The sequence below is a fragment of the Ambystoma mexicanum genome, chromosome 7p (assembly GCF_040938575.1).
Source record: "Ambystoma mexicanum isolate Mex_15411 chromosome 7p, UKY_AmexF1_1, whole genome shotgun sequence".
NCBI lineage: Eukaryota > Metazoa > Chordata > Amphibia > Caudata > Ambystomatidae > Ambystoma > Ambystoma mexicanum.
Genome location: NC_090939.1, coordinates 553,558,879 through 553,586,081, shown reverse-complemented (window position 1 = coordinate 553,586,081; position 27,203 = coordinate 553,558,879).

Below are 27,203 nucleotides of genomic sequence, written 5' to 3'. Positions count from 1 at the left end.
CAAACGGGACCATGAGGGTTTTTTCTAATATCTCAGTGCCCTCCCCCAGTCCTAGTGACATGCAGTGTGCCACAAGGTTCTTGTGTTTCCCCTACCTTGTACTATGCTTTTACAAAGCTTTCATTTGACAAACTTGACAAAATGGGCATCACGCATACAAACTATGCAGATGTTACTCAAATACCTATAACTTTCACAAGATGTGACATACGTTCTTAAATGTTTTCTGGGACACCACTGAGGTGGACAGTCCTCTTTTTTTTTCTCGAGTGGGGGGGATCCCCGTCTCACTCGCAGCTGGGCTCTGCATTTATGTGCCAATGAAATGCTTGCGCAGCACACGGGAGTAGCAGGCACGCCATTAGCGCCCAAGGCGCACTTAAGGCGAGCCTGTCTGTGCCAGCCTGTGTCCCGGATGTACAGGATGAGAGACTACATTTTAGTAGAAGTTCTCTCCTGGGCTTTGCCCCGACAAATACTCTTCTCCCCAGGGGCTGGAAAGGGGATATTGAACTAGCAAAGACATGGCAAAGATAACTCCCTACTCTGCAGGCCCCTAGCCGTAACAATGCTGTGCTGATGCTGCTAAATACTCGCTCCGTACCTGTCCACGCAGCTGGGGTCCATGACCTCCTGTTACATCGTCTTCCGGAGTTTTTCTGAATCAGGGAGACATGGCTCAGCGACAGCTCGGGCCCCAAAGTTGTGTAGGCAATTTCGAATGATTACAAAATAATTAACCTTGACTGCCTCTCATCTCATGCGGGTGGTGGGGTGGCAGTTATTTTTAAATCTGAATATATTGTCTCCAGACTTAGTCTTAATCATGATCTTAATATGGAAGTCCTGTTGGTTAAATGCATAAACACTCCCCATCCAACCTATCATCTCCTTCTTGTCTATCGCCCTCCTGGCTCATATGTAGTGTTTTTTGACCCGTTTGTTGACTGGTAGCTAACCTCCTGTTGAAATATACTAATTTGATTGTGCTAGGCAATTTTAATCTTAAATCCAACACTCTTAGACCTCCTGCGCATGATCATTTTTTCAGTACCCTAAATGATCTTACCATCCAATAACTGGTCATAGAACCCACACACAAATTGGGTAATACTCTAGACCTAGTGCTTGCTAATGTTAATCTGGTGGACGTCTCCTCTGTAGAACAAATACTCTGGACTGACCATTTCCTGATTACATGTACACTTAAAAACTACTCTCACCCCTCTTTCTCCACACTATCGTGTTCTCTGAGCGAAGTTTCTGACATATTTGCCCCTAGTCGGCTCATTCTACCACACAGACTTCCCACTCAGCCTTGGTTTACCCTCATACTTAAAGCTGCCTGGCTTAATCTCAAGCAGACAGAACGCAGGTGGCACAGTAGTTATGACCTCAATGCTAAAGCTCAATACAAAGCATTCCACTGCTTATTTCTCTGATATTCATGAAGCGAAAAATTGTACTTCAAACAGACGGTGGAGTCGGCCCACTGCCAACCTGAGACTCTTTTTTTCGGCGGTTAGATCTCTAACCTCGACCGAGAAAATTACACCTGCACTCCCCCCGATGCAGGACCGCTGTAGCTCCTTAGCCCAATTTTTCATATCTAAGATTGAGGATATTCGGTCTACCATCCAAGTGTCCCAGGTGCCTCCCACTTCCAATGATGACTACACCGTTGTGGGTAGCCCGCCAGAAGTAAAAGAGTGGTCTATTTTTCCACTGTTTTCTGAGGAAACAGTAATGTGGGCAATACAGCACATTATATCTGGCTCCACTTCCAACATGGTTCCACTAGTAGTCATGAAAAAAATCGATGGTGACATTTCTATGGAACTTACCTCATCAGACAATGCTTCATGTCAGACGGGGGTCACCCTGGCTGAACTTGAAATTGCCACTGTGATTCCTCTTCTGAAGAAGCCTTCTCTTGACCCCTCTCCTCTTTCTAATTTCTGTCCTATTTCTCTTCTCACATTTCCTATGAAACTGTTGGAATCCCTGGTCTCCCCTCTTCTCTCCACTTTTCTTGAGTCATCTACATTGCTTGATCATGCCCAATCCGGTTTTAGGCCTGGTCGGGACACGGAAAGCGTATTGGTGTCCGTTCCGGATGACATGGCCAGGCTGGTTGATGCTGGTGGGGTGGGGGAACTGATTTTGTTAGATCTTTCAGCAGCCTTAGATACTGTTGACCAGACCACCCTGCTGACCCGCCTGTCCCAGATTGGGATTGCGGGTCAGGTCCTAGCATGGTTTTCGTCATTCCTGGTGACCGCGCTCAGGTGCTCTGTCTTCCTCCCTATACCTTCTGTTCCTTTCACCTTACTTGTGGTTTCCCACAAGGCTCTGCCCTGTCCCCCATTCTCTTCAACATATACATCTGGCCCCTTATTTGTCTCATCCGCTCCCTTGGTGTCAGGTGCTATTCTTATGCCGACGACACCCAGTTTCTGATTTGTCTTGATCTAGTGCCTACTAAGGTGTTGTCGTGCCTCCATCAGTGCCTGACTGCTGTAGGTGAGTGGATGGGCTGAAACTGGCTGAAGCTGAATGGCAGAGACAGAGGTGATGGTGGTGGGTGCCCTTCCTGACCCCTCACTCTGGGTGTCCACTTTCTGGCCCTCCTTTTTGGGTCCTCTTCCTGTTCCAATGACAAAGGTTAAGAATCTCGGTATAACCCTGTCTGCTTTGCTGTCAATGTATGACCAAGTCTCAGCCATGTGTAAAGTAGGTCATTTTCATCTTAAGATATCGAAGAAGGTTCTCCCACTTTTACCAATCTCTCTCCATACTCCGGTTGTCGCAGCCATGGTGCTCAGCCGAGTGGACTACTTTAATTCATTATATTTTGCGCAGCCTAAAGACGTAATCCAGCAGCTTCATGGCCTTCAAAACATGGCTGCACGTATTGCTACCGTCTCCCCCTATGGTGCACATATCACTCTGGTACTGCGAGCCCTACACTGGCTCCCTGTTGGTCAGAGAGTTGAGTTTAAGTCACTCTGCTTTGTCCACCGAGCGCTTCATGGACTGGGGGCAGAATATCTTCAGTCTAAGTTTGTCTGTTACTTCTTCTCTCGCCCACTGCCATCATCAGCCGATCTGCTGGTGGTTCCCTCATACCGTCGTGAACGGATTGGAGGTCGGGCTTTTTCAGTGGCTGCAGCTCAAATATGGAACAACTTGCCACCAAAGATTAGGGTTTATCTAACTATTTAGCTTTCAGAAAATCTGTGAAGACCCTGCTATTCTAACCCTGCATTGGCCTTTACTGGTGTTTGTCCCTCTCTCCTTCTTAGCGCCAAGATACTTCTGGTGACAGTGCTCTTAAAAGAGGTTAAGCTGTTGGAATAGTACCAAATATAAATGAACCTATCTTAGGGGGGACTCAATACAACAAAATATTTAGATCTGGGTGTAGTAAAGGACTAAGTCCCTGTACCTGCAGCCTGGTCCGGCCTGCATCCAGTTACACCACACAACTCGCGATGTCCGCGATCAAGGCTACATCTTCCTCAGTTGTGACTAAAGTATAGCGACCGATCCATAAATCATCAGGTAGGCATGCCTATCAAAGCAGAAAAACATATGTACTGCAAAATGAATTATGCCTCAATGATGACAACATCGAGTTAAATCTAATCGGTAACAAATTCAAACTAAACAACCTCCCAAATCAATATAAATCATTCAACATCGATGGCAACACTATCACTGTCTCAAATGAAATAAAATCTCTTGTGGTGTACATTGACTCAGCCCTTACCCTAAATAGACAGGTTGACACCATTGTCTCATTCTCAGCTGATACATCAAAGTTAATCACAGGCAGTAGGCCTTTCCTCACCTCTGACAACAGTATCACACTAACCAGACCCCTAATCCTATCTAGGCTAGATTACTGTAACTCACTTTTTGCTGGTACTAGTAACAGAAACATCAGAAAACTGCAAATTGTACAGAATAATGCCATTAGAGTGGCACTCAACATACCCAAGAATGAACACATATGTACTACTAGACGTAACATCCATTCGCTCCCAGTCCAAGATAGGATTAAATTCAAATTCCTCACCCTCACACACAAATGTCTCATCAACCAGGCACCGGCCTACCTTGCAACCTGATCAGTAAAACTCAGACCAAAAGACTAACACATTCTTCAAATGCCAATTTAATTGCGACGCCAAGATACAGAAGACAGAAAGCAGGCGGCTTAAGCTTCCCAGTAATTGCAGTTAAACTGTGGAATAGCCTTCCCATACAACTGAGAAATGACACCTCCTTATGGTCATTCCGAAAAAGCCTAAAAGCCCGCCTATTCAGCCTAGCTTCCTGAAAATAAGCACTAAGGCCTAGGAGCAACTCAGCCTAGAGTCCCAACACACGCTGCTGATATCCATCAGCAAATTAGGCTCCTACCCTCCCTCACTAGGCCCCTTACGGATGCAACTCACTGTACATGTCTGCCTATGAGCAATTCATAAATTCATGTTAAGGAAGAACTGTATCAGTAACTAACTTAATGTAACTGTACCCAAAAGCACAAAATTGCAACTGTGCTAATGTGTAACTGCACTTGACTATCTGTAATGTATTAATGAAGATTAATGAAGCTCTATCTGTTACCGTGTTCTTAAAGCTCCAGTGCCAAGATGCCTATTGCAAATGAGCACTTTATAAATGTACAAATAAATAAATACATACTTTCTGGGAATGGATCAGTCATACTGATTGATAAGTTCAGTTTGTGCATAGCCATAGTAGGGTGGATCTCCACGTGAATCTCCACTTTACTGCCAGTGGCTTCCTCTTCCGGCAAAGGACATGATTTTGTACCTGCTACCTGAGGCACATCAATGGGGCTGTCAGAGTGGGTTAAGGGGGGTACCCAATCCTTTTATCTTTTCATCACTGCAACTTTCCCAAGTGTTAGTATTGACAGAGGCAACCGGTGTGACAATGGCATGTGTGATGTTTGGCTTCAGTTGGGGATCAGTGGTCCCTAACAGTGCCGTAGTTAAAATTTCAATTAATTTGGTTCCCAGGCAAGCCACTGTATTTGTCATTTCAGCCAGCCACTGTGAATTGGAGTCAGAAGCAATAATCGTGGACGGTTCAGCAGGAGGTATAGCAGTGAATAGACCTTCATGTTGTTGTGACAGTGAGTCAATTTCACTCAGGTGTTCACCTGGGCAGCCCTCTATCATGGAGCAAAGCAGAAAGGTTTTGCGAGGGCAAGATTCTGGTGAACTTTTTTGGGGGTCAGCTTTTCTGATTAGTCCAGGTTTTAGAAAGAGTAGATATGTTGAGAATGACAGGTCAGCTGATGAACTGGGCTTGGTGGCATTGGGCAGATCCTCCCGTACAGAGTCACTGGTTTTAATCTGTGTCTTGGGGTCAGCAGTAACTAGATTAGCCGTACAAGGGAGGAGCAGTAGCTTAGCAGCTGCCACACGACCTGTCCCCTTTGTTGAATGTAAATTGGTTATTCCTTTGGCACGCTTCGCAGCCCAGACCACGAGCAGCCCAGAAGCCTTGCGCTTCGTTGTTCTTTCCTTCAGTGGTAAATGACTAAGTATGACGGACGGTCTTACTGTGTTTGATAAGGCCAGTAGCTGCATTGCTTGTGATGTCAGACCCCAGGCGAAGACACAGAAGCATAAAACACAAAACACTCAGCAACTCCACCAAGGCACCGCCAGGCATGGTTGCTTTATGGTGCTCTGCCTCCTCCACAGACAGAAAGAGACAGCAGACTTTGGTCTCCTGCAGGGTTCTCACCCTCCACAGAATGCAGTATGCAGCACGTTCACCAAACACTCTGCAACACTATGCCGACGCTCCGCCAGGCATGGTAGTTTTATGGTGCCTTGCCTCATCCACAGACAGAAAGACACAGCAGAATCTGATCTCTAGCAGGGTTTTCAGCCTTCGCAGAATGAAGTATGCAGTACATTCACAAACACTCTGCAACACTCCAAACATTTGTTTCATTTTTGCATACTTTTATGGTTGTTTATCAGTGACCAGACTGTGGGACACCGGTTTTCCTTTTGTTTTAACATTTGTGTTGCTGATATTTGGTAAGATTATATTTTTGTAATTTAAAATATGTTTTACCCATGCATGACATCTGCAATATTATGTTGTTTGGCTCGCTGGAGCCAATAGACGTGTGGCAAATTGGCAAGATCTGTTTTTGCAGGATGTTTGGCTGATTTAGGGCCTAAGTGACATTGTCAACTATTTTGTAGTAGTAGCACATGTAGTTGTGTTCTTGTTCTTGTTGTTGTTGTTGTTGTTGTTCTTGTTCTTGTTCTCATTCTTGTTCTTCTTGTTCTTCTTGTTCTTCTTCTTGTTCTTGTTGTTCTTGTTCTTCTTCTTCTTCTTCTTCTTCTTCTTCTTCTTCTTCTTCTTCTTCTTCTTCTTCTTCTTCTTCTTCTTCTTCCCATTACTCAAGGCTGTAGAAGCCCCATCTTATTTGATTTTACTTAAGTAATAACATGATATTGATAATTGCATCTCTGAAAGGCCAATCTGCTTATCAGATTCCCCTTTCATAAACTCCACCCCAAAGCATAAGGTCTACCTGTGGCCTGCTACATCAGTATCCTGATTCATAGCGTCTTCTCTACGAATGGAAAAAGAAAAAACAACAGTTTCAATGGGCACAGGTGCCCATTTGACAACAACAGTGACAGCCAAGACTCTCCATGGCAGGAACTGCATTTAATATATGCACCATTGTTCTGAAACAATAATTATAAGTAGTCTATGCCTCTGACAGGGTAAACTCTAAATATAAGCCATGTCCGAGTTAAGGCACGGGGCATGACACTGCTCATAATAACTACAGCCACATCCAAATTGATATCAGTCATGTGTCAGCTTGTGTGAGCCAGCTTAGCTGTGGGAGGACATGTGTATGCTGGCCAGACAGCCTGATCCTGCCAAGTGACAGGAGAGGACCTGAATAGACAAGCCTCTTTTTTGATCTATTTGTGAAGGTAGGTAACACACTCCCTCAGGGACAGCTACACAACAAGCAGCAGTCCTAGGAAAAGGCATCAAAGGAGCACGTATATTCGAAGGGAGTGGCCGCACACCAGGGTGCTGCATATCTAAAGGACTTTGATCCTATTGAGAAGGGAAGGGGGTAAAGTAGCGCAGACAGAGAGAGCCATGTATAGTCGGGGAAGGATTCCACCTTATTGTTTCTTTCTGACTCTCTCTCTCCTTCCTGTCCCCTCCACTTCCTCTAGAGCAAAGCACTTTGTGTGTGATGTCTGAAGTGCAAGAACAGGGATTGGACCACTAAGACAGGCTATCCCTAGCCCAATTACCCATGGTATTTGACCTTTAAAAGAAAGGGGGTTCCACCACTTCTCAGATCATTTTTTGGACTCCAACTACTGAAGAAAATGTCCTTGAACCTCTCTCAGTGAGTGAATTATAAGTTCCTAGACAGATGTGAGGTCTGTTCCCTAACCATTCTCCAAGGCATATTGTGGGTGAACCTGCCACTCCCCAGATGGGACATCTCAACCACTGCAGTCAAACTGCCTAGAACTGCAAGCACCACATAAAAAAGGCAAGTTCCCCTAGGTAAAATATTTGGGCACTAAAGACTGGTTAGGTCACATGTGCACCTATTCGCAAGCCATATTGATTCACAAAGAACCTTGTGGTCATTGAAGTTGCCTTTTGCACCCCTTTATTTTCAATAAGACTGCTGCATTTTTACTTGTCTGCATATTCTTCATTCTATAACAAAGAATGAAGAATTGTCATTTTTGTACTTAGTTTTCTTGTATATGGTGTGTTTAATTAGTGTATATATATACATATTTCTATAGAACATTAATTGGACAGTCCCTTTATTTTGAGCTGTGATACCTTGCTGTTTGGGTCACTGCTAAATCACATTCACACCCCTCTTAAGAGTATATGCCTTCCCTCGTCCCACATTACCACAAAAGGTGAAGGAGGTTTATCTCTTGATTGTACCTATTTTACCTCTATGATTGGGTTCATTGTTGGTACGAAGAAGTGTGAGGGCTTATTCACCTCTTATCCCTATACTCCTGCAGAGTAGATGTCATGTTTTCACACTGGTGGCATTGGTTGGAATTTGAAACAGACTGCACCTATAGACTAGTCAGCCAAAATAAAAGTGTGCAGGTAACATTAGTTTTTCTGCCATGTATATTTTTATTACTGCCATGAAAAGTGACGTAAGCGCTGCATTCACCTTATCAGCTGGTGAGTTGTGTGAGTTATGCCAATGTACGGGACTCCCATACAGCAGTAAGGTTAGGAAAACTGAGATGTGGAAACGCCTCAAAGTGTTTGAGGAAGCTAGGAGAGTACCCAGAAGGCCAGTGTGACACAATGCCCTCACATTGGTTACCTTTCTCTCTGGGTGACGTGGAAGAGAATGAATGCGGCAACAGTGATGATGCCTCCCAACGTTCTTCCCTGAGAGAGTGTAATGTGATTCCCGGGAAGTTACACAGGTCCTAAGCCTCAGAAAAATCCTTAGCTTCTGTGAAGTCCAAGGCCCTCAATAGCTCCCGAGCAGGTCGCATGGGTGGGGGCGTAAGAACAAGACAATTCCTTCTTGAAGGTAGAAGGTTGGCCTTGGAGGAACAGATGTAGAGGGACAAGAGGACGAAATACAATAAGGAGGTTGCCATAGCAGAGCAGTAACTGAGGGATGAAAGGGAAAAAAGAAGGCTGCAGTAGCTTTAACTGAAAAAAAAGAGACAGAGGGAGCTGGTCACACCAGAGCTCTGCAGACTTGAACCAGAATGCAGGGCTTCCATGGGGATGAGAATACCTCCAATGGTGGATCCAACGGAAAGCCTAGGCACCACCACCACAAGGATGTTGTACAACCATATGAGGAGGGGAGAGATTTTCTCGACTGGCTCAAACATCTGCAGTTAGCATTCTGCCTCCACGAGGTGGAGGAGGAGTTATGGGTTGCAGCCCTTATGAGCTGTCTTCCAACAGTTGGAATTGATGTTATCCAGTTAGCTTCTGAGGAAAGATCCATCTAGCAAGATGAAGGACTCCTTCCTCAGAAAGTTCTGCTAGACCACAGAACAATACCTAAACCACTTTAGAGAGCTCACCAATAAGGGGAGTCATTCGTTTGAGGCATTTACCCATCATTCTCTGAAATATCTGAGTGAATGGGTTAGAGGAAACAAAACTGACACATCTCAGGCCATAATTAATCTGATTTCATGTGAGAATCCTTAAACAATGTGAGCTGGAGTTACGCATGTTTTTAATGGCAAGTGTTTAATTCGCAGACCCTAAGGAGCTTGCAAAGGCAACCAACCAGTATTTGGGTATTCTCATCCAGAAAAAAGCTCTAGCCCAAGCATCCAAGCCAGATGACAAGGAAGGTGATAAAAGTGAAGCAAAGGAGGGTAAGTACAATGGTCATCCCCTCCTGTTATGAAAGGGCCCCAAACATTTTAAGGGAGATCCCTGCCATCTACACCTTCCGCTCCCACTGAATGGAAGAGTGAGGGCATCACTAGGACTGGTGAACCCACATTCACAGCACCACATGGCTGCCTTTTGTGTGGAGAGCAGAGACATCAGAAGGGAGAACTTGCCTGCAATGGTAGACCCAAGCCGGCTGTGGTTAGCTCCACTCTCATGAAGGAAGGAGAAGAAGAGGAGTTTCTAATTGTAAGCATTGTAGATAATGAATTGCCACTAGGCCAGGGGCTGGCTGAAAGTTCCCTAATGTCTCTGAGCGGAATAGACACTGAACCCCAACTGCTGCCCCAGTCCCCACTAAAACAGAGGTCTTTCTAGTTGATTTCTTCATAAATGAGAACAAAGTACCAGCACTCCGGGACACTGCTGTGAATTACACTTCCATCTGATGACAGTGGGTGCAGACAACCAGATACTCAATTTGCCTCCAAAGTTAATTAGGGGGGTTTATGGCCTTACCACTGGCTATTGTGGACTTCATCTGGAGAGGATAAACCTCTCAACTCTGTGTTGCTGTCAAAAATGCAATTCCAGTGTACTGTCACTTATGGAATGACAATACTGATGCCAACATCACTGCCACAATCATTAGATGCAATGCCAAGAAAGCAGCACTGGCAGCCAAACTCACGCTTATGATTCAGGAGGCACTACTGGCTTCAGATGACAAAAGTCTGCCAGAGAGGGCCTGGTGGCCACTGGGGTGCCTGCTGAAGAAGCACCAGATTCAGTGACCCTAAGATTGCCTGCAGGAATAGAGCCACAACCTGGGATGGAGGATGCAGCATTTTCAGACCTCTAGGGCTTGCCACAACGAAGTGCCTTTTCCTTAGCAGGAAGTCCCAGCAAGGCAGACTTTTGCCAAGCCCAGTGTGACTGTCCCACACTGGCGGATCTGTGTGAAAAGACAGAGAGGCAGGCCTGGGGGAAGCTCTTGGTATGTTCAGGGTGGACTGGGAGAATGGTCTCCTGTACAGTGATCTTGAATATTTTGAGGCAGTTGCCAGCCAGCGGTTGGTGTTCCCCCAATGCCACAGAAGGTTCCGATTGGATTTGCCTCATGACATTCCTTTGGCAGGTCATTTAGGAATGACTAAGCTAGCTGATTAGTTGTCTGTACATTTTTACTGGCCCCATATGGAAGTAGAAATCAGAGAATGTGTTCTGTCCTGTCACACTTGCCAAGTATTCGTCAAAGTGGGAGGATCTAACAAGTCCCCCTTAATTCCACTACCAGTGGTTAGCAGGTCTTTAGAGAGGATAGGTATGGACATTGTGGGGCCTTTGTCTTCCCAAACCTCCTCAGGGAATTGATACATATTGGTAGGGGGTGATCATCCTAGCTGGTAACCTGAGGCTGAGCCTTTGAGAAGCTTCAATGCCCCTGTGGTGGCAAAGTAACCTTCACATTCTCTACAACATTTCACCCAAAAACAAATGGGCTTGTTGATCGATTCAGCAAGACCCTAAAGGGCATTATAGGTGGGTTAGAAGAGTTCCTGATGAATAAGTGGAATATTCTCCTGCCTTGCCAACTTTTCACCTACTGAGAGGTCCCCCAAAGAGGTGTTGGGTTCAGTCCCTTCGAGCTCCTCTTTGAATTCCCTGGATAATTATCCAACCACAACAGAAATCACTCTTTTCTATTTACCCATTTAGCAAACTTGTCAGCACATGTGCAATTTGTATCTCTAAACTTGGGAATAAAACTTACAAGCTTATAGTACTCCCCCAGAACATCCCCCTTTCAACAAATTATTCTTTGTGTAAAGGAAAACATATTTGTCCTTGGGTGCATAGAGAACAAGTGGGTTTCCCCCTTTTGTGCCTAATTTGACACATCACTAATTAGAATATGAGTTGTCTCTAATTACATGTTTCTATTTTATTTTGTCACCAATGCTCACCATTGGTGCAATGCAAATTGTTCCTGCATGGCTGGATGCCCTTCGTCTCACAGGACGGGGACCCAATCCCTCTCTCACCCAAAATCTGCTGCCTTGAGAAAGGTCTCTGGGCACCCCTCTCCCTCCTCTCTCTGCCGTCTGGCTCAGCTCCCAGATCACTCCCAGCAACCTAACCCAACTCGTTCATTTTTCTTTTTCTCCTCTCCTTCTTCCTCTACTCAATCCTTTTCTGGCTAGGCCTTTTTTTATCCCCTTCCCCCAGTTTTTGAGCACTCCTCCTTTGACCCTCCCTCTCCCTATGTCTTTGTGTGGATCCTTTACCCATTTCTCCTCCTACTCTCAGATGTCATCTGTCAATCATCAGTTCTCCTTTTAGCCAACCCGCCACCCGTAACTTTCCAAAGTGTTCTGTATTTTTCTACAATGAACTGTGTACAACACTTTTCTCCAGCACAGATGAAATTTGCAACATGGCATCCTGACATCCTTTCTGGCTTTCCTGTTTGAACAAATAGGCTGTTTTTGCAAAAACAAATTTGGCTGCCTCAGTATGCTCTGAATCTAACATATGCAAAGCACACTGCTATGCAGATTTCACATTTTTGCATTTATTTCCTAGTCTGTGGCAGGTCTATGGCCTAAGCAAACCACTCTCATCCCAGTCTAATTACTAATGTCAATAGGATTATAATTAGTTATTGTTAGAAGTGTTAGTATTTAGTAATGTTAAGATTGTTAGCACCATAGACTACCCTATGCTATGCTATGATGAGTCCCAAACGACCCCTCTTTATTTTCCCCTCAGTGCCTTACATCAATTCTAAGTCATACCTAACATATGCTGCAACACTAACATCATTTAAAATGGTGCATGTTACCCCTATTTACATAAGTGGCACCTCTGAAATTAGTGCATGGTTAAAGTACCTGCACTAACTACTCCAACAGATCTCATGGAGCACTGGAATGACCAGAATGCCTCTTTGACTGAATACACTCTGGGTATGATGGCCTGGATCATGGAGCCAGTCAAGGCCAGCATGCTTCATGACAAGTGGGCTGGACCCTATGTGGTGCTACAGAAAATCAGTGAGGTCAACTATCTCACTGATACCAATGCTTCGAGGCAGACACATTCCATCTTCCACATTAACTGGCTGAATCCACAATAATTGTTCAATGATTCTCTTTTACATCACAACTATTTTCAAAAAGATCTCTATAATTCAGATGTCCTTCATTCTCTAAGAATAAAATCATTCCAAACCAAGAGTTGTGTGATAATAGTGAAAAAAAAAAGATTAAAAAATCAAAACTAATCTCCAGGCACATCTTAAATAAACAAACACATTGTCCACTTTGACCCATCACACACAATGATTTTTTCAGTACCAGGATCACTGAGTTTGTGTCTCTAGACCAACACAAGTTCTCTATTTTGGTAGTACATATCAGACTTTCTGACTCTCAGCAGAACCTTGTCAGCCACGTGTTTTCAAGTCCATGGCAGGATGCAACAGAATTTTTTGAATGTCCTACAGGAGATGTGTGTTAACAAATTGCTGTTGCAAGCCCCTGCTCAAAAGACCCTCTTCAGTTCTTGTCTAGCTATTGCCCCATTTCAAATTTGCCGTTCATTGATAAATGTAATAGAGAAAATTGTGACCATTAAATTACAAGTAAATTGCTAATAAATGCAGAATACAATATCATCCAAGACCAACTCTTTCAGGCTTTAAGACTTTGTAAGTAAGGCAATTGTTGATTACTTAATCATTGATGACTATTGAATGTGGGTAGGGCTGAGGTGACTGCACAATCTGTCTGTAATATGTGGTTCACTGTTAACTGGGATCCTTAGCTATTGCTAAAAAAAAAGAAATCCATTTCAGAGAAGCAGCTTTGACTGGAATTATATTGTTCCTGTTCAATCTCAGACACTTGACATCTCATCCTCCATATTCTTCAGGCTCAATGCCATTTGAGCAAAGGGATTGGAGTTATCTCCTCAACCATTTACTACCCTGATTAGCCGACCTTGAAGGCAAAAAAAAAACATTTGGTGTGTCTGTGCGTCAGCATATAATTATTTAGATTATGAGCTAATGCATCAGAGTACACCACTGACTATTTTGAATGCCTTCTGACAAGACAGAGCTGGATGCTGACAAGACATGTAATAATAAATCTGACAAAGATAGATATTGTTGTTGTGGAGTACTATACTGATATAATGCCAACTAATATCAAGCCTACGCAACTTGCCTAATGCCGCCAGACTCATTCATAAAATACCTGGATGTCCTTATGGACACACGTCAAATATAGAACCCCAAGCTAATGCCACAGTCTAAAAGGTCTTTTTCAATCTCCATACACTGAGAAAATGTTACCATTTCTCAACTTTACAAACAGTGTTACTCTCACTGTCGGGGGGAAATTCTGCCGGGGTCGGCCGGGCCGTCCGCAGACCTCCAGGCAGGGAGGCCCCAACTCCTCCCGTGTATCCCAGATGAGATAGAGTATGAGACACACACAAGGAGCAAGGTGACTCTGCTGTTTATTAGACAAAACGGCAGGGATGGGTCAAGGAGCGTACGCGTCCGTCCTGACACACACACAATCGTGGGGCTCGCAGGCCCTTTTTACTGTATTATGACGCGCTATTTGCGTCACTTCAGAAAGTTAACAAAAAAAACCTATCGCCACTCTTAATTGGTTGCTCGAGTGGTAGGGTTAGTATAGCACACATAGAGAGGACAATGTTAGTGGACAAAGGGTAGTCAGGTGATATATCTGGGTTGTCCCTTCAATTAGATACATGAAAATTGTTACATGAAGACTCCTGGGGATTGGTTAATTTTACTGGCGTCAGTGATAAGAGCCCCATGTTCTGATTGGTGCGCCCGTGAGCTTCCCAGCCTGGGACCACCGCTGTTCCCAGCTGTCGGTGTACCTGCAATTGCAACAATGTTTCACTATGGGTACGTGCAGACAATGTGAGGATTTATTCATAGTTGGAAGGCTGACCGCTCCCACTGTCGCAGATGTCCATTGAGCCTTTCAAGTGTATCTGCCTGTGTCTCGTAGCGAGGGATCCAGACGCCTTTTCTCTCCTGGGTTTGGCATCTCGTCAGGTTCGGCTTGGTCACGTGGGGAGGGACTGTGTTTGAGGCAGAATTCTGCACAATTAATATTGCTTTTCCACTGTGTGTCTGGTTTAATTTGCAGGTGTGACCTTAACGTTGGTGCGCGGAGTGCGAGGTTGCAACATCGTGCCTTTGATGCTTTGTTCTTGGAATGTGCCTTTGATGCTTTGTTCTTGGAATGTGGGTTTGCAACATTGCGACTTGGCTGGTTGTTTCACCGGGCCCCTTCTGCAGGATCAGCAACCAGACTCTTGCTTTGTTAATGTCCACGGGAGCTCTTGTTTGAGGCCTACTTGGGCCTGGTGCATAAGTGGTCCGTTTGGTGCATAGGTGCTTTAGGTTATAGTAGCATATAGTTCCATGACCAGTATCGTGTCTTCATTATATTTCTTATGGTGGTAACTGGTTTCAAGAGAAGCGTGAGCAAGCTTTGTAGATGAGTTCATGACGCGTCTTGCGTTTCTGCATTCTGAAAGCCTATGTAAAAATAATAAAGATGCACGTCCGTGAATATGCCTGTCGCCTACGTCATAGCACTGAGTATATTCTTCGTGTAGATCGGTGTGGGAATGTCCAGTGTGTATATTTGTACAGATGTGCTTCCCGTTGTCTAGGTCGTCATGGCATCTCTAACGACGTGTAGATTTTAGTCTAGTTGGTCCGTGCCGCAGGTGTCGGCATGGCCAGTGCGGGCTGTTGGGCAGGCAGATGGACACATCCGTATGTTCCTGTACCAGGGTATTTGGTCGTCTGGTAAATGGACAAACTCCTCTCGTGGCGGGTGTCTGGGTCGTGACCCTCTAGGCCAAGCGCGAGAGGTGAAGGACGGGAGCCTGGTCTTCCATTCTCCCACTTCAGTCCCCCCTCTGGTCGACTTGTCGACCACAAACATATCCTTCTCGTTATCTCCTCTTACTCGCCATATCTTAGTTATTCCTCCTAGATGTCCGTAATGGTTTACATGATCTTCAAATGACCAATACATATATTCACAGGTTCCTCCAGGAGTACAGTATACCCATTTCCCTATGTAACTCCTGGGGTTTCTTGGGTTCTCGATCTTCACTGATGGTGGGTCTAGATGGTTGGTGATGATTTGGGTGCGCAACTTCTCCCTCTCCTGTATTATCACACCTGTATGTTGGCCGTCATCTGCTGGCATCAAGGGGTGCATTCCCACCATTTCGAGCAACTCGTCAGTGGTACGTGCCTTCCGGGCCTTCCAAAATCTAATTATGATCAGCGTAGCTCCAGCCAAAATAGTACAACCCACTATTATTTTCAGTCCATCTGACAGCCAGGATGGCATCCATGACCATAATATTGAAAACCAGCTCTTATCCTTGTTTACACCGTTACTTTCATCCATCATTTTGGAGTGCATCTGGGCCAATTGTGAAACTGCTTCCGTCAGTGTACCATTATCAGCATCGTTGGCAGGTGTGAACGTGCAGCATGATTGTCCTATCTTTGCACAAACTCCTCCTTCCATTGCTGTGAGAAGGTCCAATACATATCTGTTCTGGAGTGCTACCATCCTTATAGCTCGCAGCTCCTCTTTTATTGCGTTAAACCCATTTACTGTAGAATTGATGGTCATCATTAGTTCCCATCTAGTTATTTGGAGCCATTTCGCGTTTGCGTAAGCCTGCAGTCCCGGGTGTATTATTGAGGAGAAGAACATTGCTGCTCTGCTGAATAGTCTGTGTTCTGGCGGTATGGAGGTTAGTGCCGTTTCCAACCTTCCCCACAGGTAATTTCCTGTCAGTGGCTCTCCTTGTCTTTTTCTTCTATTTAGGACAGTATCATTGCTGTTGGTCCTGTTCCCTTGCTCCTCCTGAAGTGGTGCAGATCTCTTTTTTCTCTTGTCCCCTTCATCCATTTTGGGAAAGTGCGCCACATTGACATGCTTCTTAGGTACCACTAGTGATGGTACATTGACGTGCACCATTGTGCACACACCATTCCACAGGGGGGGCAGTGTATGGTATGCCTTTTCTCCACAGGCCCAATAATGGTCCATTATTACTGCTGTTCCTGCTCCCCCCTCAGGTAACTCCGTCACACTTGCACAATTGGTGTTATATCCTACGTCCACATCTCCTTTATGCTGGTAGCATACCTTGGGCGCAGTCAGCGGTAGTATTGTTATTGGGTCTTCATCTGTTTCTACCCACGTGAGCATTGGTACATACTTGATCCACGTCGTCCAACATCGGTGATTGTGTGCCTCGATAGTTGAGATAGTTTCTTTTGTTATCATGTTGCTGCCAATCACTCTTATCTCCCAGCTGTTGTCCAGATACACCTTTCCTGTTATCGTCACCAGCGGCCTCTCCCAACATCCTTGTTTACCCGGAACTTCAGTGGCGTACCAATCACATGGTAGATACTGCAGTGTTACTTTCTTTGTTTCTCCTTTTGCAGGGCCACTTGTTATGTATCTGAATGCTTCAGCATGTAAACTGCTCTTGTGGTAACTCAAATAGGTCTTGAGGAAGTTGTTTTCATATGGATATGAGTCTCGTGTTTTCCATGTCATGTGCACTACCGTCCCTTGAAATCTTCCTTTCGTTTGGAACAGTGCCAAGTATATTATGCACTGTGCTGTCTTTTCATCTATTTCTGTGGCAACAAATGTTCGTGAAGCACTCATGGCGTATGGTATTAATGAGCAAACGTAGCAGCTGTCCTCAGTTGTCTGCTTACCAATGCGGGTCATGTGTTGGTACCATATGTTGTTTGTGACGTGTGCTGAATCTTGTATATAATTATCAATACCTTTATTGTCTGAGTATGTGCTGCGTTTAACTCTATTTTGCTTGGGTGCAAGGTTACTACTATCACCTGACGTAACACCTGTTGCAGCAGGGGACGGGGGTATATTAGGTTTAGGTGCAGCAATAAAATTAATAGCATAGCTGTACTGCCATACAGAGGCAGCCAAGAACCCGGTGATCATCAAAATCCCTATTACTTTTATTACATATGCTAATCTCACCGGCATTTTGCTCTTACCTTGCTGCAGTCCTGGCAGCGTATTCTTGCGATGTTAAAGTTGCCCGCCTGAAAATTCAAAAAATGCTTGTTATTAAATGTTAGTTGTTTGTTTCCTTTAAGCTCTCCCTATCAAATAGTCATTCAGTGCCCAGGCGAAGAGCTGTTCCCACGCTACTCTAAGTGATCTGTCTCTTAGGACCGGCAAGTATGGGTGGAGGTGGGGCATGGAATATTCTATGGCCAAGAGGAATGCTGTGTAGTAGACACGCACCCTTCTCCTTTTTAGGTACGTTGGCCTTTTTATTTCGTATACAAATTGGTGTGACAATTCTTCTGGGTAGTTATCGTCTGGGAGTACCATCTACACCTGGGCAGTGAACTTGTTAGTAAGCTATTTTCTTAACAATACAATAATACGCAGTTCCTGTATGTGCGAGAGAAAAAGAGAACATTCACGTGTTTACATGTGTATTTGTGCAGGCAATGTCTTTCAGTTCAGTTATAACTATACTTGGGGGTCAATGGGCGGGGGGTTTGGGCTCAGATGGCGGAAGTATTTTTACTCTTTGAGCGTGTGACCATGGGGTGGGCAGTATGGGGATCACCCCTTTCTTCGTCAGTTATTGTCTCCGGGGAAGCTGGGTAGTGACACGGTAAGGGAACAATTGGGTCGTTTTCTGTGGTAGAACTTCCTTTCTCTGTCGGGGATGTTGTTGCTGTTCTTCCAATGGACCTGTCGTTGGCGCTGGGGCGGGTCTGCAGTTTGTAGATCTTTACATCATGTAGGTGGTTCCAGGCACGCTTGTCTTTTAGTTTTACTGCTCTTGTTGATACGTCCTCTACCAGATGGGGGCCAGTGAACCGCTTATCGTTCCACTTCCTATTGAAATTGCGAAGTAGCACGTGGTCACCTTTGGCAAGTTTGCACAAGTTCTCCTTTTCCAATTCTGTACTGGCGCCTTCTTCTTGATTGCTGGTAGACCCGCCCCGTGTGCGCTCGAGCTGTTGAGACACAAACACAACACTAGTAATCAAAGAAGACACATATTGATACATTTCATCACTTAACACACTTGCTGAACTTTCGTGGTCAGTGAATGCCCTTGACGTTGGCGTTAGGGGAAGGCGCATTTGACGTCCAGTAACCACCTCGTGAGGGGTGAGGTGGTGGTCGGACCCTGGCCTATTCCTCAATTCAAATAGGGCTAATGGAAGGCAATACAACCAGCTTTTCTTTGTTGTTTGTTGTATTTTTGCAATTGCCTCCTTCAATAGGCCATTCAGGCGTTCACATGCACTGTTAGCCTGTGGGTGGTATGCCCATGCAAATTTATGTTTTATGCTCAGCAATGATGTGATATGCTAGAACATTTCGTTTGCGAAATGTGGGCCATTGTCTGACCTTAACACCTCGCACACTCCCCACCTGGGGAAGACCTCCCTTACTAGGAATTTCGCTGCTCTAAATGCATCTGGGTGTGAACAGGGCCCTGCTTCAATCCACCTAGAGAATGGACATACTACTACAATCATATACCTATTACCTTGACATATGTTGATCATATCAACATAGTCAATGTGAAGGTGCCGAAAAGGTCCCTCTGGCCGGGGTATGGTACCTCTTATCACCTTTAGGGTATGACCGGCCGTAAACTGCTGACATGTGAGACAATTGCTGATAAAATTCGACACATGAGAATTTAACTCGGGACAGAACCAAACTTCTCTAATTCGTGCTGCAATTATTTCCTTGCCTGTATGGGCTGGGTGATGTAATTGGCTCAGGGCAGTGTTTAAAAGTGCCAACGGTATTACAACTTTCCCAGTGCCACCCTGGCGCCATAGTGCGTCGGTTGGTGACATTGTACATCCTCTTTTTACCCATATTTCTTTTTCGGCCATTGGTGCAGCCGCTTGTAGCTCCATAATCTGTGTGGCTGGAAGATGGGTGTACCCTTCTCTTATCAACATCTCCCTAGCCATTCCCCTCCCTCTCCCTCTCTGTGAGTCTGTGGGGTTCCATATCTCACCAAAGTATGCAGCATATTTCGCATGTGCGTCTGCTGCTGCATTCCCTTTTGAGACATGATCTTCACCATTGGTGTGTGCGGTGCATTTTACTAGGGCTAGTTCTTGGGGGTCGTTTATTACTTCAATTAGTTCAGCCAATAAGAGGGCATGTTGCACTGGAGTGCCATCAGCTCTCCTAAACCATCTTCTTCTCCATTTTGATAGCCCTGAGTGGACAGTGGATGTAACATATGCACTGTCGGAATATATGGTTACTCGTTTGTCAAAACTTTCCTTCAATGCCAATATTAGTGCAACCAGTTCCGCGGCTTGAGCAGAATAATGCTGTGGTAATTGTACACATTTCATAGCCACACACACCGGCGCCTCCATCATTTTTACCACTGCTGCCCCAGTCCTCCGTATCCCATCTCCTTGATCAATAGTTGATGACCCATCAATAAACAAAAGCTCACCTCCCTCTAGTGCGTTTTCTTCACCTTTTCTAGTACACGAGTACATTTCAGTTATTTGGGTGCAGTCATGGGCGTAATCTCCCTCCTCAATTACTTCTGCTAGGAACCTTGCAGGGTTAACCGTGCTACATCTAACAATTGCTAGTTCAGCTCTAGACAAAATGATCTCATAACCTGATGCCCTCTGCGTTGTTAGTGTGGACTTAGGTTTATTCAATATTGCAAATAGTGCATGTTCCACAAACAGTGTAGTTGGACACCCCATGGTTATTGCTGATGCTTTTTCCACTGCAAAAGCAGCTGCAGCGAGACCTTGTTCGCAAGGGAAGTGACCTAACATCACAGGGTCTAAGTGACCGCTGTAAAATGCTACTGGTTTATAGCCCATGCTCATTTTTTGGGCCAATACTGCTTTCATCACTGCTGAGTCGCAATGTGAAAATATAAAAAATCATCGCTCATAGTCTGGGGATGCCAGTACTGGAGCAGTTGATATCGCGTCTTTCAATTCATCAAAGGCCTCCCTCATTTCCATAGTCCACCTCAACTTTTTCTCCCCTTTATTGGCTTCCCTCAAACCCTCAAGCAGGGGTCCTATGTATGAACTGTAATCACATACCCATGCTCTACAGTAGTTGCACAGCCCCGGAAATTGCTGCAGTTCTCTCACAGTCTGTGGCATTGGAGTGCTTGAAATGGCCTGTGCTCTTTGTGGTGCAATCTTTCTTCCATGTTGGGATATCAGTTGGCCAATGTAAAGTACCTGTTCCTGACAGTATTGTATCTTATCCATGTCTACCTTGTACCCTTTTTCAGCCAATATCGTCAACATTTTTAAGGAGTCCTCTCTGCATTTACTTTCGTTTGTACTGCAAATTATTATGTCATCCACATACTGTAACACTGTGCTTTCCACTTCAACGTTACCCAAATCCATCTGTATTACTCTATTGAAAATTGAGGGTGATTCACAATACCCCTGTGGCAATCTGGTATGTTTCCACTTTGTATTTCGGTAAGTGAAGCTTGTCAAATCTTGCGAGTCTGGGTGTAATGGTATTGAGAAAAAAGCATTTTTAAGGTCAATCACTGTAAACCGTGATGCTTCTGCTGGAATGCCACACAATATTGTGGCCGGGTTTGCTGTTACTGGATACTCTGCTTCTACTATGTTGTTCAAGTGCCTGAGGTCCTGTATGAAGCGCCAAGACCCCCCTTTAGCCTTGCGCACTGGGTACACAGCCGTGTTACATGGTGACTCTGAGGGGACCAATATGCCATTGTTTATAAGGGCCATTATGGTTTCATATATGCCCTCATCTGCCTCTTTTGACAGTGGGTACTGTTTCACTCTTGGTAGTATGGCACCTTTTTTCAATTTTATCCTTACACCCCCTGTGCTTTTTATGCATCCCACGTCATAAGGGCTAATAGTCCATAATGATTTGGGCACCCTTGACATATCCTCCTTAAAGAAGGGGACTGGGGTGCATGCGGGTGCCTCAAGTGCCATTGCAATTTTCTGTGCTACTTGTTTGTGAGCCACTCTTAGCCATATTTCTACACTCATCATGAACCCCATTTCACCTTCCTCCTTTTCTTCTGAGAACAGCTCCTCATCTGACACCTGGGTCAGCCTACATCCTTCTGCTAGTGCTATCACTGCCCTCCATGCTCTCCCTTCTTTATCTTGGGCATGTACAGCAATATAATCAGCTGTTGCAATAATGCTCTCAATGTCCATTACAAACACCTTTCCTTCTGGTTCATTAACAGGTGTTTCTGGTCGGAACAGATAGGCTGCTGGCCTCCTCCATATCTTCCCTTCTATCCCTGGCATCCATGCAAACGCCATGTCTGTTCCATACTGGAATAGCTCGCCATCTACTGGCTCCGCCCTAATCGCTGTCTGTCCACAGTATGCTTGCATAATCTGTCGTGCTGCGAGCATGTTAATCCCCGGAGTAGAGCAAATTATGCCATCCTCTGTAAAGGAGATCGTCATATTCAACCTGTTCATTATGTCCCTCCCCAGTATATTTACTGGTGAGGCACTATAATATAAAAGTGGAACCGACAGATCATAATCTCCAATAGATAAGGGGACGTTATCAGTAAAGGGAACCAACCCTTTAGCCCCAGAAAATCCTTGGGTGTTCATGGCTTCGCCTGACATCTTAAATTTACCTTCCCTTATGCAAGACCGGGTTGCCCCGGTGTCAACAAGGAATGATAATTTTTTGTCACCTATCGTTACCTCTATGCGTGGCTCCTCTGCACTATTAGGTGTTACTGACAGGATGGGACACACCAAGGCCGTCTGTGGGCTGTCCTATTGTGGGTACAATGATTGGCCATTCCCTGTGTAAGGGTTGTGTCCCAAGACCGTCACCCTACCCAATTGCGTTTGTTGAGTTTGGGGTTGCTGTGTTAGCGCTACTTGTTGTTGTGGCAGTGGCTGTTGTTGTGTTATTTGTTGTTGTTGTGGGTCACTTCCTTGTTGTAACGTCTGCTGTTGTTGTACGCCCTGCTGTTCTTGTGAGATCCTAGGTTGTGCCTGTTCATTCCATGCTGGTGTTCCTGGCCTGACCCTACACGTACGTGACATGTGTCCTAATAATCCACAACTCCAACACACGGGTGGTTCCCTGCTTTGCCATGGGAAGCTCCCTGTGTTGTCCTGGTATACTGGTTGCCCTGAGGGGTAGGAATTTCTAAGTCCTCCCACCTGCTGTTGGGCATTATATCCGTATCCTCTCCCTCTCATAAATCCACCTCTCCCCCTATTATAACTATAATACCCAGCTCCATGCATTGGGTACCCTCCTCCCATGTTTGGTGCGTGTAATTGCAGTGGCGGGACTTGTTGTGTTATAGTCTGTGGAGGTGCTATTTGAGCAGGATCTTGTGCAGCCACTACTTGTGTGGGGCTTTGGGCCATTGGTGTGGGCGTAGTTATTAGTGCCCCTTCCATTGTGTATTTAGTAAGTTTTTTCTGTACTAGTTTAGCCTCTTCTGTTTTCCTGTCCTCTTCCTTTTGTTTCATTTTTCCTTGCCATGTCCTGCAGTGATGTACTATAGTCAGTTGTATTTCTGGCCATGGTTTCGCTTCCATTCCCACTACTTTCTTTAGTTGTTTCTGAACTCCTTCTGGGAGCCCTTGTACTAGTATATGATAAAATATGGCTGGTGTTTTGTCCCATTGTTCTCTAGTTTCCATGCGCCACTTCTCTTGCATATCCTGGATATAATCAACAGGATCCTCATTCTCACGCATCTTACGGGAAGTAATTGCTCCTATGTCTGATGTGTCTGGGTACTGTACTCTCAGTGCCTGCCATAGCGCATGTCTGCAGTTTGCAAATGGTGCCCCATCATGCGATGTGTTTGTTATTGTTACCCCATGGAATCCCGCTCTCTTCCAAATGTCATCCGCTCTATCCCCTAATATTGATATTAACAGGCCCTTTACATCTCCTACTGCTAGTTTCTGTCCTGCGGTGTGTTTTTCCATTTCATATATCCATTTACCCGCACCTCCACTTAGTGATGGGAGCCTACATTTTATATTTTCTTTATCCGTATGCTTCCAAGGGACGTACTGTGGTCTAACCCCTCCTCTCTCCAACAGTGGCATTAAGTTGTGTCTTGTGTCACCCTTTACGTTCCATAATATCGAGTCCTCACACCCCTCATCTTCTTCCGGTTCCTTTACCTCTTTAATTCCGTCCTTATTACCCCTGCTCCTAACTCCTTCTCCATCCTTTCCCCTTTCGTCATTTCCTGTATTTAATGTGGGCGTGTTTATTTGTCTGTCTTGCCTGCGACTAGGGAGGTCTCTAAGCCGACATACATAGGGTGTCAGTTCGTCCATGAAGGGCGCGAGCTGTATTCTGCGCAGCGAGCGTGCAGTGGTTGAGCATGTAGGGTGCGATGGGGGAGGGCGTGATGGAGATGGGGATGGTGTGGTTTCATGGGTTTGTCTTTCCACTAGTCCTTCCACTCCCTCCTCACTTCTCTCCATGTCCTCCCTTCTCCTACTGATCCATGGCGAGTCTATGTTTGTTCGAGTGAGGTATAGCTTATCTAAGCTTTCCCTTTCACTCTTTCTTTCTTCTCTCTCCACTCCTTCTTCCTCCTCACTGCAAAAATCATTCATAAATGGCACCCCCCACTCTGCCTTTTTCCCTTTTATTGTTACTGTCTCTAAGTCTATTAGGTCTATTTCTCCTTTTCCTTTGTTACCAACTGCTCCCCCTAGTGCTGATGTTGTTGCTACTTCTCTACTTCTATATACATCCCCCATCTTTCACTCTCCCTACTCCTCCCTTCTCTATCCCCTTCACTTCTCTCCTCCATCTCCCTACTATTTTCCTCCCTTTTCCTTTTCAATTCCTCCATCACTTCGTTGCTCATCTGTTCCAATATTCTTTCATTCTCTTTCTTCCTTTCCCATTTCACTCTTTCTCTCTCTGCTATACTTTCTATTACTTTCCCCTCTTCATATTTCTTAGCTGTCTCTGATAGTACCCTCCTCTTCCATATTGCCATTTCCTTTTCTCTTTCTTCTTCTTCCTTCTTCTTCTCTCTCAACACTACTCTTGATACCCTGTCTGCTGCTGCTTTTACCCTTTCAGCTTCTCTCCTTTGCTCCTCATTTCGTTCCCTTAATTTTTCCAATTCGTTCTTACCTTCTTTCCTTTTCCTCACTCTCTCTCTTTCCTCCCTCTCAAGCTGTTTGATCAATTCATTCTGCTCATCCCTTAGCTTTGCTAATCTTTCCTCCAAAATCTCTTCCTTTTGCCGTAATAGCTCCTCCCCCCTCATTTCACTCTCTCTTGCACTATCCTCGTCTGTTCTCTTTACTACCTCCCTCTCTTCTCCATTTAGTGAACCTCGTAATTTTAATAATATCTGTGCAGCTACCCACTCATCATTTCCTATCTCTACAGTCTGCTCTTCTCCAATCCTCCCCTCCCCCACTGGCATCTTCCTATGAGCCACATATGGTGGAGGGCTGTATGCCGGGTTCGAGTATCCTTCAGCCGCCCTTAACTGTCCTTCTATTTCTCCTAATTCTCTTAAAGGGTACAACCCTCCTCCCTCCGTTTTCACTCCCGGTGTTATGGGTATCTCGTTGTTCGGTTCCTTTTTTATGTCGTCTGATTTAACAATCTTTTCTCCTCCCTCTCCTCCGTTCCCCGTATTCCTTGTGCTTTCACGCCCCTTTTTCCCATCCTCTCCTTCTTTCTTAATCTCTTTTTCTTCCGGTGTTTCCCCCATAGTGAACATTCCATTTGGTCCGGGTCGGGACCCCTGGAACATCCTCCATAAGTTAAACATCTCCACATGGTTTGCCAACTTCTTCCCCTTGTATGTATTGTGCAGATGGTTTAGCAGTGAATGTTGGGCATATGGATCGAAACTCCCATTAGGCGGCCATGGTGTTAACATTTTGTTATCCGTCCCCTGGGTCCACTCTATGCTGTACTTAATTAATTTCTCCCTATGGGGTGGCAGTGTGGTGCATATGTGTTGTAGTGGTGTAGTGAGGGTGTTCCCCCACCCTCCCGACCCTGTCCCGTACGACATAGTGGTGCTCCACTTGTTATCCTTCCCTTCACTAGTAGTTTACAATATACAACCTTATATTGTTTACCTGGCCCCGTAAGTATGGGGACTTACGACAATCCGTTTATGTATGGTTTTACATTTGTCTATTCCCTTCTGTTACTACACCCTTACGGCCCCCTGCGGCCGAAGCGCACGCAGCCCCCTGCGGCTGCGTACCCTTTACGACGCTCTTATACAGTGGTCCTGTTTCCCCGTTCTCCTCCCCCTTTTACACTTGCCGTGGCCGGCGTTCTCCGTGCGCAGCCACGCCCCTCTCCCCTTCTCCTTTCCCGATCCACTCGTTTAACGTTTATCTCCGCGTCCGCTCCCTTATCATATTTCACTTCCCCACCACTCCCAAAACCAAAGTTCCTTGTGTTCGCGATATCCTATTAAATCCCTACTGGTGACGTCACCGATCTCTTCGAGCTATTGGTACATTCTTATTATGTTCTTTAAGTTCAAAATACACTTGCAATCTACCCCCGCTAACCCTACAGCTGTCTTCCTGTCACTCCTGGAACAAGGTAATCAAATCAATAATATAATCGGACTGCGCACGCTGCGTCGCCTCGCGTGTGATACGCCCCTCAACAGGAGGGCTTAACCAGCCAATTATCTTCCGTATTGGGCAACTAGGCAACTAGCCACCGCCTACAGGGAATCGTCATCTACCTATCGAGTTTCTTGCTCGAACAATAGGGATCCTCGTCTACTCATTGATCAATAAATGCCAAATCGTAGGAAACCACACACACACCCCCACCCTTACACGTAGTCGCGACTTAGGCCAATCAGTGCCTTACGAGCGGCCGCACGTGATGTTTTCGTGCTCCGCCCTCCCTCTTTCGCGTAAAGTAGCCGACTGCTCTCGCACTCGTTTCGCTACCATTTATTCCATTGGCAACACTAAGTTGTTAGACCTTCGCCGTGCATCTGTACAACACCTCCCTTATTTACTTCCTCCCCCCTCCCTCACAATTTCGCATTGCTTGTTGTGCGTGTCATGCTCACCAAGTTCTCTTGATGCAGGGCCGCTCGACTGCGTGCACCCCTCCAAGCGGCTCGCCACCTCCCCTCGTCTGGACCAAGTCTGGACACTCGCCAACCGCGGGCGGGATACTTCTCAACCGGCTCCCGAGGGCCAATATCCGGATTGCGCTGTCCGGTCTTCTCGCAGCTCCGCGATGGTCCTGTAGTCCTCAGAAGGGGGCAACGGCAGAGGGGGCCGCGCCGCTGGGCCTCCTCGCAACGGGAGTGCTTGGAAAAAGTAAAAAATAAAAAGTCGATCTTAAACAGATCTCAGCAGTGCCTCCAACTTGTCGGGGGGAAATTCTGCCGGGGTCGGCCGGGCCGTCCGCAGACCTCCAGGCAGGGAGGCCCCAACTCCTCCCGTGTATCCCAGATGAGATAGAGTATGAGACACACACAAGGAGCAAGGTGACTCTGCTGTTTATTAGACAAAACGGCAGGGATGGGTCAAGGAGCGTATGCGTCCGTCCTGACACACACACAATCGT